The sequence below is a fragment of the Lampetra fluviatilis genome, chromosome 58, assembly GCF_964198595.1.
Source record: "Lampetra fluviatilis chromosome 58, kcLamFluv1.1, whole genome shotgun sequence".
Taxonomy (NCBI): domain Eukaryota; kingdom Metazoa; phylum Chordata; class Hyperoartia; order Petromyzontiformes; family Petromyzontidae; genus Lampetra; species Lampetra fluviatilis.
Genome location: NC_136332.1, coordinates 3,942,124 through 3,961,834, shown reverse-complemented (window position 1 = coordinate 3,961,834; position 19,711 = coordinate 3,942,124).

Genomic DNA, 19,711 nt, shown 5'->3' with positions numbered 1-19,711 from the left:
TAGCTGCACCAACATCACTGGGGAATTGATAGGGGGGGGAGGGAGAGAGGGATGTGGTTTTGGGGGGGGGGGGTCCACATTTCGCAAGCGTAGCGACAGGCCGGGCAGCTTCTACACAGCAACGTGACGCAAGCCGCTTGAGGAATCCTCCGAACAAAGCTGATAGCTGCACCAACATCACTGGGGAATTGATAGGGGGGGGAGGGAGAGAGGGATGTGGTTTTGGGGGGGGGGGGGGTCCACATTTCGCAAGCGTAGCGACAGGCCAGACAGCTTCCAAAATGAAAACGCCGCTCGACTGATTCCGAACCAGTCCACTGCCGTTCAATGAGCGCGTTGCCCTGGGGGGGAGGATGGAAACCTCTCCACTCTCTCCACAACTGCCCCCTCCTCACCCGCAGCCCCCACCGCCAATGAGGGGCCGTCCATAAATGACGTCACGCACCTAAGGGGAAGGAGGGGGGAGGTCAGACATTTGTGACGATGTGTGACGAGGGGGGAGGGGGGGGTTTGAGAAATGTGACGTCGCGTAAAAATGCGCAACTTTGAATAAATATGGACGACACGTTCTGCTTAATTAAATAGACTCGTTAATAAATGTTTTCTCCTACAACATCAGAGTGCAGCGCCACATTAAATACGCACTACACAATGACAATAGTTTAAAGCGATTTGAAGCATGTTTCATTTTCAAAATGGAAATATGTTTTTTGGGGGGGGGGGGGCAGAGCTTTGTGACGTCATATTTGAGGAGGGGGGGGTGAGCTTCGTGACGTCATATTTGAGGAGGGGGGGGGTGAGCTTCGTGACGTCATATTTGAGGAGGGGGGGGGCAGAGCTTTGTGACGTCATATTTGAGGAGGGGGGGGGGCAGAGCTTTGTGACGTCACATTTGAGGGGGGGGGTGGGTCTGACTTTTTGTGACGCCGTGTGACGAGGGGGGGGAGGGAGGGGGGTCAAAAAATCGTCCAAAATCTCGTGACGTCATTTATGGACGGCCCCTTTGCGAGTTGTAAGGAGCGGGGGTGGGGTGCGTGGAGTGTCCGATGGCACGACACACCCAGGGGCAGGTGCTTCGTTTTTGTGGGGCTGATGGTAAGGCCCCACGTCTCCCATGGCACGCTCCAGGTTCAGCGGCAACGCCTCCAACTCCTCCTCCGAGTGAGCGGCGATGACCGGATGAAATATAATCGGCGTACGTAGCGTGTGTGGGACCATCAGGGTGGCGGCCCTCCAACGCACCCGTGGCATCGATCAGCCTCCCGTTGTATATATCCGCTGCGCCGGTTTTAAACTTCCTACGGTGCAGCCCAGGGAGGAGTGGTGAGGTCAATGGCTGGGGAGGCAATGGCTGGTGTCAGAGCCAGATTCACACACTGAGGGGGGCGTGTCCTCACTGAGGGGGTGTGTCTTCACTGAGGGGGCGTGTCTTCACTGAGGGGGTGTGTCTTCACTGAGGAGGCGTGTCCTCACTGAGGGGGTGTGTCTTCACTGAGGGGGCGTGTCTTCACTGAGGGGGTGTGTCCTCACTGAGGGTGTGTGTCCTCACTGAGGGGGGGTGTCTTCACTGAGGGGGTGTGTCTTCACTGAGGGGGTGTGTCCTCACTGAGGGGGTGTGTCTTCACTGAGGGGGCGTGTCCTCATTGAGGGGGCGTGTCTTCACTGAGGGGGTGTGTCTTCACTGAGGGGGTGTGTCCTCACTGAGGGGGTGTGTCTTCACTGAGGGGGCGTGTCCTCACTGAGGGGGCGTGTCTTCACTGAGGGGGTGTGTCTTCACTGAGGGGGTGTGTCCTCACTGAGGGGGCGTGTCTTCACTGAGGGGGGCGTGTCCTCACTGAGGGGGGCGTGTTAGACACGCCCCCCTCAGTGAGGCAGATGTGATCGCTGCCTCCCCTGGTGCTTTTTCATTCGCAGTTTCACGACGAGACCAGCGAGCCTAAATATCTTGATACACACACGTGAAATAAGTTACCTGGAGTATTGAAGGCGAGGACATGAAATGAAGGGGTCTACAAACATTACACTGGTGACATACTGAGATAGTGACAGGCACGCGCGTATTGCCCGCACTCCATCCATCTACTGAGGGGTTGCGCAATCAGTTCAGTGAATTTCTTAGGATTTAGCCTGTGAGCCATTCGGCTCTTGATTTGGGTTCAACCGCAACAAACAATAGCATTGCAAGATGCACCTAAAATGCATTGTACACAAATCTGAACATCACGTACGTCCGCAATAACATCCTACAGAAAAAGCACAACCCGTCCATGCTGCGAACAAAAAGTGCGAAAAATTAAACTTCGATGTTTGATCCCAATAACAATCACAATACAATACAGATCAAAAATGTAAGTATAAATCTATGCTAAATAAAAATTAATCGGGCCAAACCAAGCCTCTCTAAAACTTACTTAAACAATGCGATGTAAACAACGTAACAGTTTTTCCCAACAAATGTGATTAAAAGTTTACAATAGCGACACACACAACACACATCACTAAACATAACATCCTTCGCGAGTTGCATAAGTCAATCCATAACAGCCGGATGAACAATAGCAGTAGCTGCGCACTATAATCACAATACATAAAAAAAATTCATACATCGGTCATCTACAGCTATATTTTAAATTTCAGGCCATGGTTATACGACTCATCGATTCAATTTTTTGAGTGATAATCTTGTTGGTAACGATGCAAGCTGGAGTTTATTTGCGATAGCATTCCAGACCCTGGGGGCATCTATAGCAAAAACCCTTTCTCCAATATTTGTACGGCAATTAGGAATGCAAAGCTGATAAATGAGCGAAGATCTTAGCTCGTATTTGTTTTCCGAAACAACGAGGCGATCCACGAGATAATCTGCGGATTTTTTTGTAAGCACATCGTAAATAAATAATATCTGATGCATAAGACGTCGATCAGAGGGGAGGCTGAGCTCGTCACTGCCTCACCTGTCGTCTCTTTTTGTATTTGCAGCGGAGCTCCGCAAATTTGGCGATTTTGACTATAAAAAATTAACCCGTAAAAACAAAGTTTTTCACTATAAATCCTTTATATACGTGGCATCGGTTTTATTTTATTATTCGTTTCTGTTTTTCTTGAGTAAGAGTTTCATTTTGATCAGATTGGTATTTTAAATTAAATATGAAATTGTTTTTTTTCATAAAAAGTGGAACATTTTGGAAAAAATTTTCACGAACATAAATGGTCACGCACAACGAGTCTGTGTGGTAAATGTCAGCTCGATTGGATCACGGGAAGTGGGTTCATAAACGACCGAAAGATTTGCACGGTCCTAAGCAAGCAAGCACGCAAGCAAGCACACAAGCAAGCAAGCGAACTTAATATAAAGGATTTAAAAATTATTGGAATCGTACAGAAATGACTTTTATAAAACAGATCAGTGGAAAAATTGTAATATTTATTTTATTAGATTATTATTTGGTTCTTTCGGTTAAGTCACGTCTAAAGATAAAATAATAAATTAAATTAAATAATTTATTATTTTATCTTTAGACGTGACTTAAATTAAATAATAAAATTCCTGCAGTCACGAAAGTTCTAAAATTAAGATTTATAAGATTATTCTTTTTTTTTTACTTTTCGTAACAGCTATTTTCTCCCCTGCCTCCCCTGACCGCACGTGCCTGGGTACAGGCGCAGGACGCTGCATCGAAGTGCGTTGTCAAAGATGATGTTAAACGCGAGCATGGGGCCAGAGGACATCCCTGTCGCACCCCAAGGTGAACCCACGAAATGGATCTGACTCCAGGACACGGCGGATACATTTTAACTACCTCGCCTAATATACAGGAGGTCGTGGGTTCGATCGCGACCCTGATGCCTGCTGCTGTATATTTGGAGTTTGCGTGTCTCTCTCTCATCATCATCATCACGGTGGCTAGGAGATGTTAACTACCTCGCTTAATATACAGGAGGTTGTGGGTTCGATTCCGACACTAACGCCTGCTGCTGTATATTTGAAGTCTGCGTGTCTCTCTCATCATCATCATCACGGTGGCTATGAGATGTTAACTACCTCGCCTGGTGTGCAGGAGGTCTTGGGTTCGATCCCGACCCTGACGCCTGCTGCTGTATATTTGGAGTTTGCGTCTCTCTCTCTCATCATCATCACCACGGTGGCTAGGAGATGTTAACTACCTCGCCTGGTCTACAGGAGGTCGTGGGTTCCATCCCCACCCTGACGCCTGCTGCTGCTGCGTATTTGGAGTTTGCGTGTTCACCCCGTGGTCGCGTGGTTTCATCTCAGGGTCCTCCGGTTTGTCCCTCCAAATTTGTAATCACCGTGCGTTCGTCGCCTTTGGCTGCTCCACATTTATCACGTGGTGATGATGAATACGATGAGCCACTTCGTCGAGCAATCATTCGTGGTGGTCGGTTCTCACAAAGGAGATACGTAGCAGCTCGGTAAGGGCCTTACCTTGTACAATTAAAAATAAAACACTTTACGTTTTGATAATTGTTTTTTTACCTTTCTATCTGGCAACAAAACTGACACCTTTTTACACGGAGTCGTGTTTGCATAGACCGCAATACCTGCAGTCATAATGCAAAAAAAAACATAACTCTGATAATGTGCACTGTCCTTGAAGTTGATTGGTCCACACCCGAGACAGCTTTCTTTAGAGCCTAGTCTCACATGGTGTTGGCGTCATCTGGTCCAACCCATGTGAGACTAGGCTCTAAAGAAAGCTGTCTCGGGTGTGGACCAATCAACTTCAAGGACAGTGCATACATGATCAGAGTTATGTTCTTTTGTTTGTATTACGACTGCAGGTATTGTGGTCAATGCAAACATGACTCCTTGTAAAAAGGTGTCAGTTTTGTTGCCAGATAGAAGGGTAAAAAACCAATTATCATTTTTTTACTGGCAAATGAGGTTCCCATAGTGTAGACTTTATGTTTTGTTTCATTTGTTTTAATGATTTAAATGTGGACAGAAAGAGAGAGGGGGGGGGGGGAGCGTCGCGCTCATAATCAAAGACAACGGGCCAAGCCTCAAAGGTCTCTGTCCAATTCGCTCAGAGAGAATTCCTTCACAGATGTATTGTTTATCGCTAATGCCAGTGTCCCACCACACACACACCTCTACTACACACACACTTCCACCACACACACCTCCACCACACACACCTCCACACACAAACACACACCTCCACCACACACACACCTCCACACACACACACCTCCACCACACACACACACCTCCACCACACACACCTCCACCACACACACCTCCACCACACACACACCTCCACACACAAACACACACCTCCACCACACACACACCTCCACCACACACACACCTCTACTACACACACACTTCCACCACACACACCTCCACCACACACACCTCCACCACACACACCTCCACCACACACACACACTTCCACCACACACACCTCCACCACACACACACCTCCACACACACACACCTCCACCACACACACACACCTCCACCACACACACCTCCACCACACACACCTCCACCACACACACACCTGCACCACACACACCTCCACGACACACACCTCCACCACACACACACACTTCCACCACACACACCTCCACCACACACACACACACACACACACTTCCACCACACACACCTCCACCACACACACACCTCCACACACACACACCTCCACCACACACACACACCTCCACCACACACACCTCCACCACACACACCTCCACCACACACACACACCTGCACCACACACACCTCCACGACACACACCTCCACCACACACACACACTTCCACCACACACACCTCCACCACACACACACACACACACTTCCACCACACACACCTCCACCACACACACACCTCCACACACACACACCTCCACCACACACACACACCTCCACCACACACACCTCCACCACACACACCTCCACCACACACACCTCCACCACACACACACACACCTGCACCACACACACCTCCACGACACACACACACCTCCACACACACACTTCCACCACACACTCCTCCACCACACACACACCTCCACCACACACACCTCCACACACACCTCCACCACACACACACCTCAACCATACACACCACACACACACCTCCACCACACACCTCCACAACACACACACACCTCCACCACACACATACCTCAACCATACACACCACACACACACCTCCACCACACACCTCCACAACACACACACCTCCACACACAACACACACCTCCACACACCTCTACCACACACACCACACACACACCTCCACCACACACACACACCTTCACCACATACACCTCTACCACACACACCACACACACGCCTCCACCACACACACCTCCACCACACACACACACCTCCACACACACACACACACCTCCACCACACACACCTCTACCACACACACCACACACACGCCTCCACCACACACACACCTCCACCACACACACACACCTCCACCACACACACCTCCACCACACACACACCTCCACCACACACACACACCTCCACCACACACACCTCCACCACACACACACCACACACACACAATTCCACCACACACACACCTCCACCACACACACACACCTCCACCACACACACCTCCACCACACACACACCACACACACACAACTCCACCACACACACACCTCCACCACACACACACACATCTCCACCACACACACACCACACACACACACAACTCCACCACACACACACCTCCACCACACACACATACACACACATCTCCACCACACACACACCTCCACCACACACACACACCTCTACCACACACACACCTCCACCACACACACACTTCCACACACACACCTCCACCACACACACACCACACACACACAACTCCACCACACACACACCTCCACCACACACACACACACACACATCTCCACCACACACACACCACACACACAAAACTCCACCACACACACACCTCCACCACACACACATACACACACATCTCCACCACACACACACCTCCACCACACACATACACCTCTACCACACACACACCTCCACACACGCACACCTCCACCACACCTCCACCACACACAGACCTGCACCACACACACCTCCACCACACACACCTCCACGACACACACACCTCCACCACACACACACACCTCTACCACACACACACCTCCACCACACACACACCTCCACACACACACCTCCACCACACACACACACCTCCACCACACACACACCTTCACACACACACACCTCCACCACACACACACCTTCACACACACACACCTCTACCACACACACACCTCCACCACACACACCTCCACCACACACACACCTCCATCACACACACACCTCCACACACACACACACCTCCACCACACACACCTCCACCACACACACACCTCTACTACACACACACTTCCACCACACACACCTCCACCACACACACCTCCACCACACACACCTCCACCACACACACCTCCACCACACACACACACTTCCACCACACACACACCTCCACCACACACACTCCTCCACACACACACACCTCCACCACACACACACCTCCACCACACACACCTCCACCACACACACACACTTCCACCACACACACACCTCCATCACACACACACCTCCACACACACACACACCTCCACCACACACACCTCCACCACACACACCTCCACCACACACACACCTCTACTACACACACACTTCCACCACACACACCTCCACCACACACACCTCCACCACACACACCTCCACACACACACACACTTCCACCACACACACCTCTACCACACACACACCTCCACACACACACACCTCTACCACACACACACTTCCACCACACACACCTCCACCACACACACACACCTCCACCACACACACACCTCCACCACACACACACACCTCTACCACACACACCTCCACCACACACACACACACCTCCACCACACACACCTCCACCACACACACACCTTCACACACACACACCTTCACCACACACACACACCTCCACCACACACACACCACACACACCACCCGCTCCCCCGCAAAAACAAACCCCAAATATATTTTTCGGTCTTTCTCCATTTCTATCTATCAATCTATTTATTTTTGTTTTTACTTCTTCAAATCAGGCACCTCTTCATTGGACCGAAATTGCTTTCACGCCAAATATACACACACACACAGATATATATCAAGGGTCCCAGGGGTTATGAACTCGACATTGTAAGAGATGATATCTCAATCTTGGCCACCACGCGTCGTGTCAGCGTTTCGCGGTGACATAGTTAACCCCAAACAAAAGACAAAGGTCCCCCGTGTAGCCTGTGACAGGCTGCAGGGGCAAGTGTTGCTATAGCAAGCAGCACCTATGAAGGCTCGGCACGGCACACGAGGGGGTGGGTGGCCAGCACCACGCCCGGCCGCCTTTGTCTCCCTTGCAGCGATGTTTACTACACAACGTGTGCCAAGGTACTCATTTGAGGCTGAGTCGACCTAGGCGAGGCCCATGACCGAGTTCAGATTTATTGTTGGTGGCCGTGAGTGGGAATCGAACTCGGGTCGCCGGGTTCGTGGTGCAGCGTAGGGCTAACTGCCACAGACAAAGACAAAGATCCCCTGTGTAGCCTCTGCACATATGTCGAGAGACAAACACACAGATCAATAATGACATACTCTTAGTGTTTTTCGGTAAAGTCACGTAGGTAAAAAATGAAAATGAAATAAAAATTAATAAAAATAAAATAATAAGACTTTATTTTTTATTTTATTTTTTATTAATTTTAAAAAATGAAATTAAAATTAATAAAAATAAAATTATATTATTTAAAAAAAAGTGAAATTAAAATTTATAAAAAAATAAAATAATAGTATTTTATTTTTATTAATTTTAATTTCATTTTTTTAAATTAATAAAAATGAAATAATATTATTTTATTTTTTATTATTTACCGAAAAAACTGAGAGTATGAATCCTTGCAGTCACGAAAGCTTCAAATCTAGAATCAATAATGACATGTTTGTTTCTGTACAGCTCTGGACAGGAAGCTGAGAGTCCGAGTGAACATCTGGCCATGGGGAGGTCACGAGTTCAAATCCATGTTTTGTTTTTTCATTTCACCTTTATTCAACCAGGTTAAAACAAAAAACAAAAACCCCTTCAGGTTACAAAAAAACCTCTTTTGCAAGGACGACCCGGTAAGAAGTCAGCCAAAAAATAAATCACCACACACACACAATACGACACGGGACACAACAAAACATGAAATAACCGATTACAACGGTCAGTGACATTTTCGTCTATCGGAGATTTGAAATCGGACAGCGTCACCCACTTCTCCCCATGGGCGTTGACTCAACCCATCATCCTTGCTCGCGGGGTCGATAAAACAAGCACCACTTTGTTGGCGGGAGAGGAGTGGTGGGTGGGGGTGGGGGGGAAGTCAACAGCTGTTGTCCTAACGGATGTAATAGTACTTGTCCTCGCCGTAGGAGTGTGGAATTTCCACCGCTGACTCTGAATGGGTTTATAAAGGTGCACACTGTGTTTGCGTGTTTCTTTCAGGCGATAATTTGCGCACAACAACAACCATACATATCAACAACAACAACCGCCGCTATGGGCCACAAAGTGGCAGTGACGTCACCACGACGCCTGTGCCAGGCTAGGTGCACGTTTGAGGCCACGTGAAGTGTCGAACGCCTGCTGGCAGGAGGTCACGGGGCAGACCCAGCAGGTGCCACGGGTCGACTGACTGAGATGACCGAGATGAGTGGCTGATGCACCACCTGTGCCCCCTACTGTGCCAACTTGCTGTGCTTTAGCCAACCGGCGCCCCGCCGTTGTTGTGAGCGTCGCTCCTCCGCCCTCCGTTGTTGTTGGAAGGCGACTGCCTCCAACTGCCCAGTAGCGTCCTACACGAGCCTCCTCCACTGAGGCCGATCTTGACACCGCTGGTACCAGTCATCGGCAAGTCCACTCAGCTCCACGTCCTCCTGTACCACATCACTCCATCTCTTCTCGAGCCCGTGCCGCGCCCGTTTAGCCCCCTCGATCCGGCCGAACAAAAGCTGTTTAGGCATGCGGTGGCTGGGCATGCGGACTACATGGCCCAGCCAACACGACACAAAGACAAATATCCCCCAGCATGTCATTAACAGACTGTAGGGGCAAGTGCTGTTAGCGAGTAGCACCTGTGAAGGCCGGCACGGCACACGAGGGGGTGGGTGGCCAACACCACGCCCGGCCGCCTTTGTCTCCCCAATGGCGACGTTTACACATCGCACCAGGTACTCATTTGAGGCTGAGTCGACCTAGGAGAGGCACGGGACCGGTTTTAAATAAGCGTCACCGGTTGTTGGCCGTGAGCGGGAATCGAACCCCGGGGTCCATCAGGTTCGTTTGCTCAGTGTAGCGCTAACCGCTGCACCACCGCTCCCCGTTACCACCATCACCACCATCACAACTAGGCGTAGGCAAGGTAAGGTAAAAGTGTTAAAAAATTAACCCGTAAAAGCAAAGTTTTTCACTATAAATCCTTTATATGCGTGGCGGCTAGAGTCCTCTCGTCCTCTGGCTTGAGATGGCTGCCACCTATGGGTCAGATGATTGCCTGCCACCATTAAGCAATTGGTAATTAAATATAATATTTTTGTCTTAAAAAGTGTAAAATTTTGGAAAACATTTATCACGAACATTAATTGTCACGCACAACGAGTCTGTGTGCAAAATGTCAGCTCGATTGGATCACGGGAAGTGGGTTAAAAAACGACCGAAAGATTGGCACGGTCGAAAGCAAGCAAGCAAGCAAGTGAACTTAATATAAAGGATTTAAAAGCAACGAGCCTACCTTTACCCTACCTTTTACCTTACCACAATACAATCACTCTACCCTCACCTTTTACCCTTTAGCAGGTAAGGTAAAAAGCAACGAGCCTACCTTTACCCTACCTTTTACCTTACCACAATACAATCACTCTACCCTCACCTTTAACCCTTTAGCAGGTAAGGTAAAAGGTAAAAAACAACGAGCCTACCTTTTACCCTACCTTTTACCTTACCACAATACAATCACTCTACCCTCACCTTTAACCCTTTAGCAAGGTAAGGTTAAAGGTAAACAGCAACGAGCCTACCTTTTACCCTACCTTTTACCCTTACCCCTTGCAATGTCGACACCTTTACCTTTACCCTTTTACCCGGTAAATAGGGTACAATTGCCTTACCTTGCCGAGGCCTAATCACAACCACTACCACAAACCTACCGCATACACAGGTAAAGATGCCCCGTATAGTCTTTCATCGGCCTGTTGGGGCAAGTGCTGTTCGCGAACTGCACCGTAGGGGCAGCCCGTCACAGGCACACGTGGGTGGCGCGGCTGTGATTGGCCAGCACCACGCCCGGCCGGGCCGCCTTTGTCTCCCCAGTGGCGATGTTTGTACATCCCCTTGGTTCTTTCGGTAAAGTCACGTAGAAGGAAAATAATAAAATAATTAAAAATAAAACATAATAAAATAATTCTCACGACGTTTCTCCACCCGAAGACGGCTGCTTGCGTTGTGGCCGAAACGTCGTGAGAATTGTATTTGAGCGAGAGAGTGAGCGAGAGAGTGAGCGAGAGAGTGAGCGAGAGAGTGAGAGTGAGCGAGAGAGTGAGCGAGAGAGTGAGCGAGAGAGAGTGAGCGAGAGAATGAGAGAGTGAGCGAGAGAGTGAGCGAGAGAGTGAGCGAGAGAGTGAGCGAGAGAGTGAGCGAGAGAGTGAGCGAGAGAGTGAGCGAGAGAGTGAGCGAGAGAGTGAGCGAGAGAGTGAGCGAGAGAGTGAGCGAGAGAGTGAGCGAGAGAGCGAGCGAGAGAGTGACCGAGAGAGTGAGCGAGAGAGTGAGAGAGTGACCGAGAGAGTGAGCGAAGTGAGCGAGAGAGTGACCGAGAGAGTGAGCGAGAGAGTGAGAGAGTGACCGAGAGAGTGAGCGAAGTGAGCGAGAGAGTGAGCGAGAGAGTGAGCGAGAGAGTGAGCGAGAGAGTGACCGAGAGAGTGAGCGAGAGAGTGAGTGAGCGAGTGAGCGAGAGAGTGAGCGAGAGAGTGAGCGAGAGAGTGAGCGAGAGAGTGACCGAGAGAGTGACCGAGAGAGTGAGTGAGAGAGTGAGCGAGAGAGTGAGCGAGAGAGCGAGCGAGAGAGCGAGCGAGAGAGCGAGCGAGAGAGTGACCGAGAGAGTGAGCGAGAGAGTGAGAGAGTGACCGAGAGAGTGAGCGAGTGAGCGAGAGAGTGACCGAGAGGGTGAGCGAGAGAGTGAGCGAGAGAGTGAGCGAGAGAGAGTGACCGAGAGAGTGAGCGAGAGAGTGAGCGAGAGAGTGAGCGAGAGAGTGAGCGAGAGAGTGAGCGAGAGAGTGACCGAGAGAGTGAGCGAGAGAGTGAGCGAGAGAGTGAGCGAGAGAGTGAGCGAGAGAGAGTGACCGAGAGAGTGAGCGAGAGAGTGACCGAGAGAGTGAGCGAGAGAGTGAGCGAGAGAGTGAGCGAGAGAGTGACCGAGAGAGTGAGCGAGAGAGTGAGCGAGAGAGTGAGCGAGAGGGTGAGCGAGAGAGAGTGAGCGAGAGAGTGAGCGAGAGGGTGAGCGAGAGAGTGAGCGAGAGAGTGAGCGAGAGAGTGAGCGAGAGGGTGAGCGAGAGAGTGAGCGAGAGAGAGTGACCGAGAGAGTGAGCGAGAGAGTGAGCGAGAGAGTGAGCGAGAGAGTGAGCGAGAGAGTGAGCGAGAGAGTGAGCGAGAGAGTGAGCGAGAGGGTGAGCGAGAGAGTGAGCGAGAGAGTGAGCGAGAGGGTGAGCGAGAGAGTGAGCGAGAGAGTGAGCGAGAGAGAGTGACCGAGAGAGTGAGCGAGAGAGTGACCGAGAGAGTGAGCGAGAGAGTGAGCGAGAGAGTGAGCGAGAGAGTGAGCGAGAGAGAGTGAGCGAGAGAGTGAGCGAGAGAGTGAGTGAGCGAGAGGTGGGAGTTTACATAAATCAAAGTAAAAAAAAATTACGAAATGATGAACGAAGCAAAATGCCGACTACACCGAGCATCTTCTTGTTTCCACTGATCGTAAAAAACAAGATAGACGGAGCGCTCTGCATGCAGACACGAGATACCGTCGGAGGCCGTGGGACTGTGAGAGTGGCTGGGTGCAGACGTAGCAATTGGCGTAGTTAAAAAAAAAGATCAAAATATTATATCGAAAACAGGGGGAACATGGACACGGAGTAGGGAGAGAGCGGGTAGAGAGAGAGAGGGTAGAGAGAGAGGGGGGGTAGAGAGAGAGGGGGTAGAGAGAGAGGGGGATAGAGAGAGAGGGGGGTAGTGAAAGGGGGGGTAGTGAGAGGGGGGGGTAGAGAGAGAGGGGGGGTAGAGAGGGGGGTAGAGAGAAAGGGGGTAGAGAGAGAGAGGGGGGGTAGAGAGATAGGGGGGGTAGAGAGAGGGGGGTAGAGAGATAGGGGGGAGAGAGAGAGGGGGGTAGAGAGAGAGGGGGGTAGAGAGAGAGGGGGTAGAGAGAGAGGGGGTAGAGATAGAGGGGGGTAGAGAGAGAGGGGGTAGAGAGAGAGGGGGTAGAGATAGAGGGGGTAGAGAGAGAGAGGGGGTAGAGAGAGAGGGGGTAGAGAGAGAGGGGGTAGAGAGAGAGGGGGTAGAGAGAAAGGGGGGAGAGAGAAAGGGGGTAGAGAGAGGGGGGGTAGAGAGAGAGGGGGTAGAGAGAAAAGGGGTAGAGAGGGGGGGGGGGTAGAGAGAGAGGGGGTAGAGAGAAAGGGGGTAGAGAGAGGGGGGGTAGAGAGAGAGGGGGGGGGGTAGAGAGAGGGGGGGTAGAGAGAGAGAGAGAGAGAGAGGGGGTAGAGAGAGGGGGGCGAGAGAGAGAGGGGAGTGAGAGAGGGGGGCGAGAGACAGGGGGGAGTGAGAGAGAGGGGGGAGTGAGAGAGGGGGGGCGAGAGACAGGGGGGAGTGAGGGAGAGGGGGGCCAGAGGAAGGGGGGCGAAACACGCTGCCTCTGTCTTCTTCATCCAGGAGACGCATCTCACGGCCGAGGATGACCGGAGGAAGAGGAGTGGGGGAGGGGACTCCTTCTCCAGCCACCTTGACAACACCTCCTGTGGAGTCGCGACCCTGTCCGCTAAAGGGTTTCATCTCGAGCTCATCACCCAGACCGAAGTGGTGAAGGGCAGGCTGCTAACAATCAGGGTGGGCGATGTCACCACCCACCTACTGAACGTGTACGCGCCGGTCACCAACACGGAGAAGATCCCGTTCCTGCACCTCCTGAGGAAGGAGCTGGATCTCTGGTGACGAGTGCGTGATTGTGGGTGGCAAGTCAGATCTGAAACACGGCAGAACTGATTCTTTGGCCGTTGCCGATCATTGCTACAACTCTGTGGGCTCTCATTAAATTGTCTTTTCCGAGACCAAGGTGCTCTGCAAACCTCCTGGCTACCATCAAAGGTTTGTACACGAAGCCATACAAATATACAAACACAGACATAATTTCAACCGTGATGATGGTTACAAACTGAGTAATCATTGGAAAGATGTGATTAACCATGCAAAAAAGATTTAACTACACTCATTTGAACCATCTTATTTGACAGACAACTATTACAGGTTACTGATAGACAGCCAGTTCTGTTTTACCAGGTTTAGCTTTCTTTTTTCACACTTTTGTTATGTAGGCTAGGCGTTAGTCACAAACCGCACCTCTCCATAACAAAGGCTCAGTCCTTTGTTATGCAGTCTATTCTTAGTCTTAAGCCTCACCTTACCATATTAATAAAATGTGTGCCGTTCCTGGCCCTTCCCCCCTCAACCATCATATATACGGAGTGGTAGCTCTTGTGATCTCTCATTTACTTGATACAGCTGTCGGGCTGTGACGGTTCCACCTGAAGACGGAAGCTTGTGTTGCCTCCGAAACGTCGTGAATTTTTATTTTTATTTTACTTTTATTAATTTTAATTTTTTACCTACGTGACATTACCGAAAAAACCTATGAATATTGTGGGTGGCGACCACAACTGCACACTCGGCGTCCTGGATCGTTCGGGGAGGGAACCGGGGTTGAGTTGGGCAGAAGAGGGAGATGCAGGAGATCAATCTTAATTTAGGAGCTTTCGTGACTGCAGGAATTATCCTTTGGTTCTTTTCGGTTAAGTCACGTCTAAAAATAAAATCATAAATTAAAATAACATATTACGACGTTTCGATTGCAACACAAGCAATCATCATCAGGTATAAAAGAAATAGCAACAAAAATCTAACTAGAAAACTATAGACAGACATACAAGCAGACAGACATCACAACGGCACACAGAGAGAGGACACAAATCGTCTCCGCCCCCCCCCTCTCTATATTTAAGGGACCGTCACAGAAACGACCCCTCTCTTTGTGCCGATTTGTGTCCTCTCTCTGTGTGCCGTTGTGATGTCTGTCTGCTTGTATGTCTGTCTATAGTTTTCTAGTTAGACTTTTGTTGCTATTTCTTTTATACCTGATGACGATTGCTTGTGTTGCAATCGAAACGTCGTAATGTGTTAGTTTAATTTATTATTTTATTTTTAGACGTGACTTAACCGAAAACGAACCAAAGAATAATGCAGGAGATCGTGGAGAAATGCGGCCTTGGTGGACGTGTGGGACATACATACATACATCACTCGGGCCAACGCCAGTTCCCGAACACGAAGACGAGGCGCGATGCTCGGTGACGCAGTCCAGGCTCGACATATTGACGTGACGTCACATTTCTCACCCCCCCCCCCCTCGTCACACATCGTCACAAATTGTCTGACCCCCCCCCCCGCCCCCCAGTTGCGTCACGTCATTTATGGACGGCACCTATCCCAATGATGTAGCCGCCTTTTGGCGCTGTTCTCTGGTGTGACATAGAAGGATGCCCTCTCTGGTGTAGACCAATCGGCGTTAAAGACAATGCCATCACAGATTAATTACACTGGTCAACAACAACAAAAACATTTTTTTTCGGCCTGGACTTTTGCAGCTGTTCTAGACTAATTTCAGGGTGCCGATTCCAAATCTGATCTCAGATTTGCTCTGTCACATTTCATTTTTATTGCTATCGGCATACCCCATTTTCATTGATTTTACCCGAAATTAACTCTGTCACTTATGATTGCAAGTTGTTGCGAGTCAGTGACTGCTTTAGTGTTAAAATACGGTGCTGTATTTTTTGGATAGTGTGTTTATAATATCATTTTATGTAGATATCCACATTTATTTAATATTTTTCTTCTGCAGTTTTGATTGAAAATGCAACATTTGATATCTCAAAAACCTGATGTGATAGACAAAAACTGATGCCAGATTTAGAATCAGGACCCCAAATTTACATTAAGACCGTTGGAATACCTTATGCCAGAAAAAATATGTGTTGACTAGTGTTATCAGAGCCATGCATGTTCACCACATCGGATAGCGTGTGTGGTTAACGCACAGTAACTTGATCCATTGCAAAAATGCTTCTCTTTGCTGTTTGACCATCTTAACACAACTCCTGTTCGATTGCCAGCAAAGGGTAGAAACCTTTGGTTACGTTTTTAATATTCAGCAGCCAGCCGTGACGATGACTGATTCTGAAGTGGCTGTTGGCGCTTTCATTTCCTCCTGCGCTTGATTAAAAAAATATATTATTTTGAGCGATTTACATTAATCACGAAATTGTTATTGGGAAATGGGTGTGTGTGCGTGTGCTTTTTTAAAGTGTATGATTATTATGAATTGTCTGCCCTGTTCCGTCTTTGCGTAACAAATTTGTAATGATTTGCAACGGCTTTGTCAACCATCTGCAGCGAGTGAAGACCTACCTAACCCGGGCTTTTTGTAATGGAGGAGAGGTTTCGTTTGACCATAGTTCACCACGCTGGTGGTCTTGGTGACTAGGTGGTTACGGACTGGTGTGATTAGGTGGTGGTTGGTTACAGTGCCGGATTAAACTAGTGCGGGGCCTGTAGCAAATGTAATAAAGACGCCCTAAATTAAATTAAAAAAACACGTAAATATTCAAGCATACATTTTTTACTTGCATAGGAAAGTATTTGTATTTTTTCATTTGCTACACAGCCAGATCATACGACAAATCGCTGACCTTAAACACCCAGTCGTTCGTAAAAGTCGAAGGGCGGTATAGTACTATAGTGATAGAGCAAGTGCATGATCACTGCACTTGCTAAAGCACAGCAAGTTGGCACAGTAGGGGGCACAGGTGGTGCATCAGCCAGTCATCTCGGTCATCTCAGTCAGCCGACCCGTGGCACCTGCTGGGTCTGCCCTGTGACCTCCTGCCAGTGGGCGTTCGACACTTCACGTGGCCTCAGGGTGCACATGGCCTGGCACAAGCGTCGTGGTGACGTCACCGCCACTTAGTGGCGAATGGCGGTTGTTGTTGTTGTTGTGTCACTGTGTGTGTGTGTCAGTGTGTCAGTCGACCCGTGGCACCTGCTGGGTCTGCCCCGTGACCTCCTGCCAGCGGGCGTTCGACACTTCACGTGGTAGCCTCAAGGTGCACATGGCCTGGCACGAGCGTCGTGGTGACGTCACCGCCACTTAGTGGCGAATGGAAGTTGTTGTTGTTGTGTGTCTCACTGTGTGTGTGTGTCACTGTGTGTGTCACTGTGTGTGTGTGTGTCCCTGTGTGTGTGTCACTGTGTGTGTGTGTGTCCCTGTGAGTGTGTCACTGTGTGTGTGTGTCAGTGTCCGGTGGACCGGTTCTGGCTCCTGCCACCATGAGGGGTGGACAGTCCTCTACTCGGGGCAGGAGACTGCCAAACAACAGGGTGTGGCTCTTCTTCTGAACAAAAGAATGAAGGGGGCGTGGGAGCGTGGCGGTGAGGTGTGGGAAGCTGTAAGCCCCAGGATACTTTGGGCTCGCCTTCCCATCAACCAGAGGCGAGGAGTGGTGGTCGTGGTTACTTATGCCCCCACCGAAGACGAACATCCGTGGAGGGATGCAGGCAAAGCCGATGAGTCGGACGCTTTCTATGACCTCCTGTCACAGGTGCTGGCTAAAGTGGCCACTCGGGACAGAGTCATCTTGTTGGGTGACTTCAATGCCCGAGTTGGTCATGATGCTGGCACCTGGTCTGGAGTGATTGGAAGGCATGGGCCAGATCAGCTCAATAATAACGGTAGGAGGCTGCTAGATTTTTGTGCAGCCCATGGGCTTGTAATTACCAACACGCTCTTCCGGCATCGGCGCATCCACACAACATCATGGATGCATGCCGGGTCCAAGCAAGAACATCTGCTGGACTACGTAGTGACGGACCAGCGGATGCGAGCCCATGTCCTTGACACCAGGACCTACCGTGGAGCTGATCTGCCCTCTGACCATCGACTAGTCATCTGTAAGATGCGCCTGCCATTCTTCCACTCCGGTGGTGGGTGTACACCCAGGATCCCATTCCAACCAAAAGTGGCCTGGTCTAAGTTAGCTGATGAAAGTTGCAAGCGAGAATTTCATCATCGCTTGCAGCTGGGGATGGCATCGTCCCCCACTCCACCTGATGTCGAGGGTAAATGGGCGAGGTTTAAGACTGTGACTCATGCAGCTGCAATGGCTGCTTTGGGTACGCGGTCCAGACCTCCCCGGGAACCCTGGCTGACGGAGGAGGTGTTCAGGTTAATTGAGAAAAAGCGACAGGCCCACTCTCATCGCCTACAGCATCCCACGTCAGAGAATGAGGAGGTTTACCGCAGTCTTCGCTCGGAGGTTCGGAGAGCCGTGAGGCGCTGTAAGGATGGGTGGTGGTCGCGGGTTGCTGAGGAGATGGAGTCTGCCTCAGTAGCCCGCGATCACAAATCACTATTTAACTCCATCAAAAAAGTAACCTGTAGCGCCACACCTATTACCATCATTAGAGGAAAAAACGGTGATCCAATCTCCGACCCCCAGGAACAGGTTTGCAGATTTGCTGAGCATTTCTGTGAGGTCCTGGGGGAGGGAAAATCTTTCAGCCAGGAAAACATCATGGCACAAAGTGGGGATAACCCTGCTGAGGCTGCGGTGCCTCAAATATTGGAAGAGGTCACCCCCTGTGAGTGGCTGGCTGAGGTACCGGCTGTTGAGGAAGTACTGTGGGCGATCCGGAGTCTGAGACCAGGGAAGGCACCGGGCAGAGATGATCTCCCAGGCGAAATGCTGAGGGAGGGTGGCGTTTGTGCACAGACTTCCCTATATGACATCATAACAACAGTCTGGACCACTGGACGGGTTCCGCAGGACTGGAAGGATGCCCTGGTGGTCCCCCTCTTTAAGAAGGGGGACCGTACCGACTGTAACAACTACAGGGGCATCTCACTCCTCAGTGTGCCGGGTAAGGTCCTGGCAAGGATTATTCAACATCGCCTTGCTAGGCATGCTGAGGAGAGGCTTGCGGAGCCCCAATGTGGTTTCAGGAAAGGGCGGTCCTGCACAGATGCCATATTTTCTGTCCGTCTGCTACAGCAGAGGTGTAGGGAATTCCAAAAAGACCTACATCTCTGCTTTATTGACCTGGTCAAGGCCTATGATACCATCAGTAGGACTGGGCTCTGGGTTGTTCTTCGTGCTTTCGGAGTCCCTGACCCTCTGCTCACGATCATTAAGGACCTTCATGATGGTGAGCGGGCCCGGGTAAAACTACGTGGCCGGGAGTCGGAGCCTTTCCCTGTACACCTTGGGGTGCGACAGGGATGTCCTCTGGCTCCC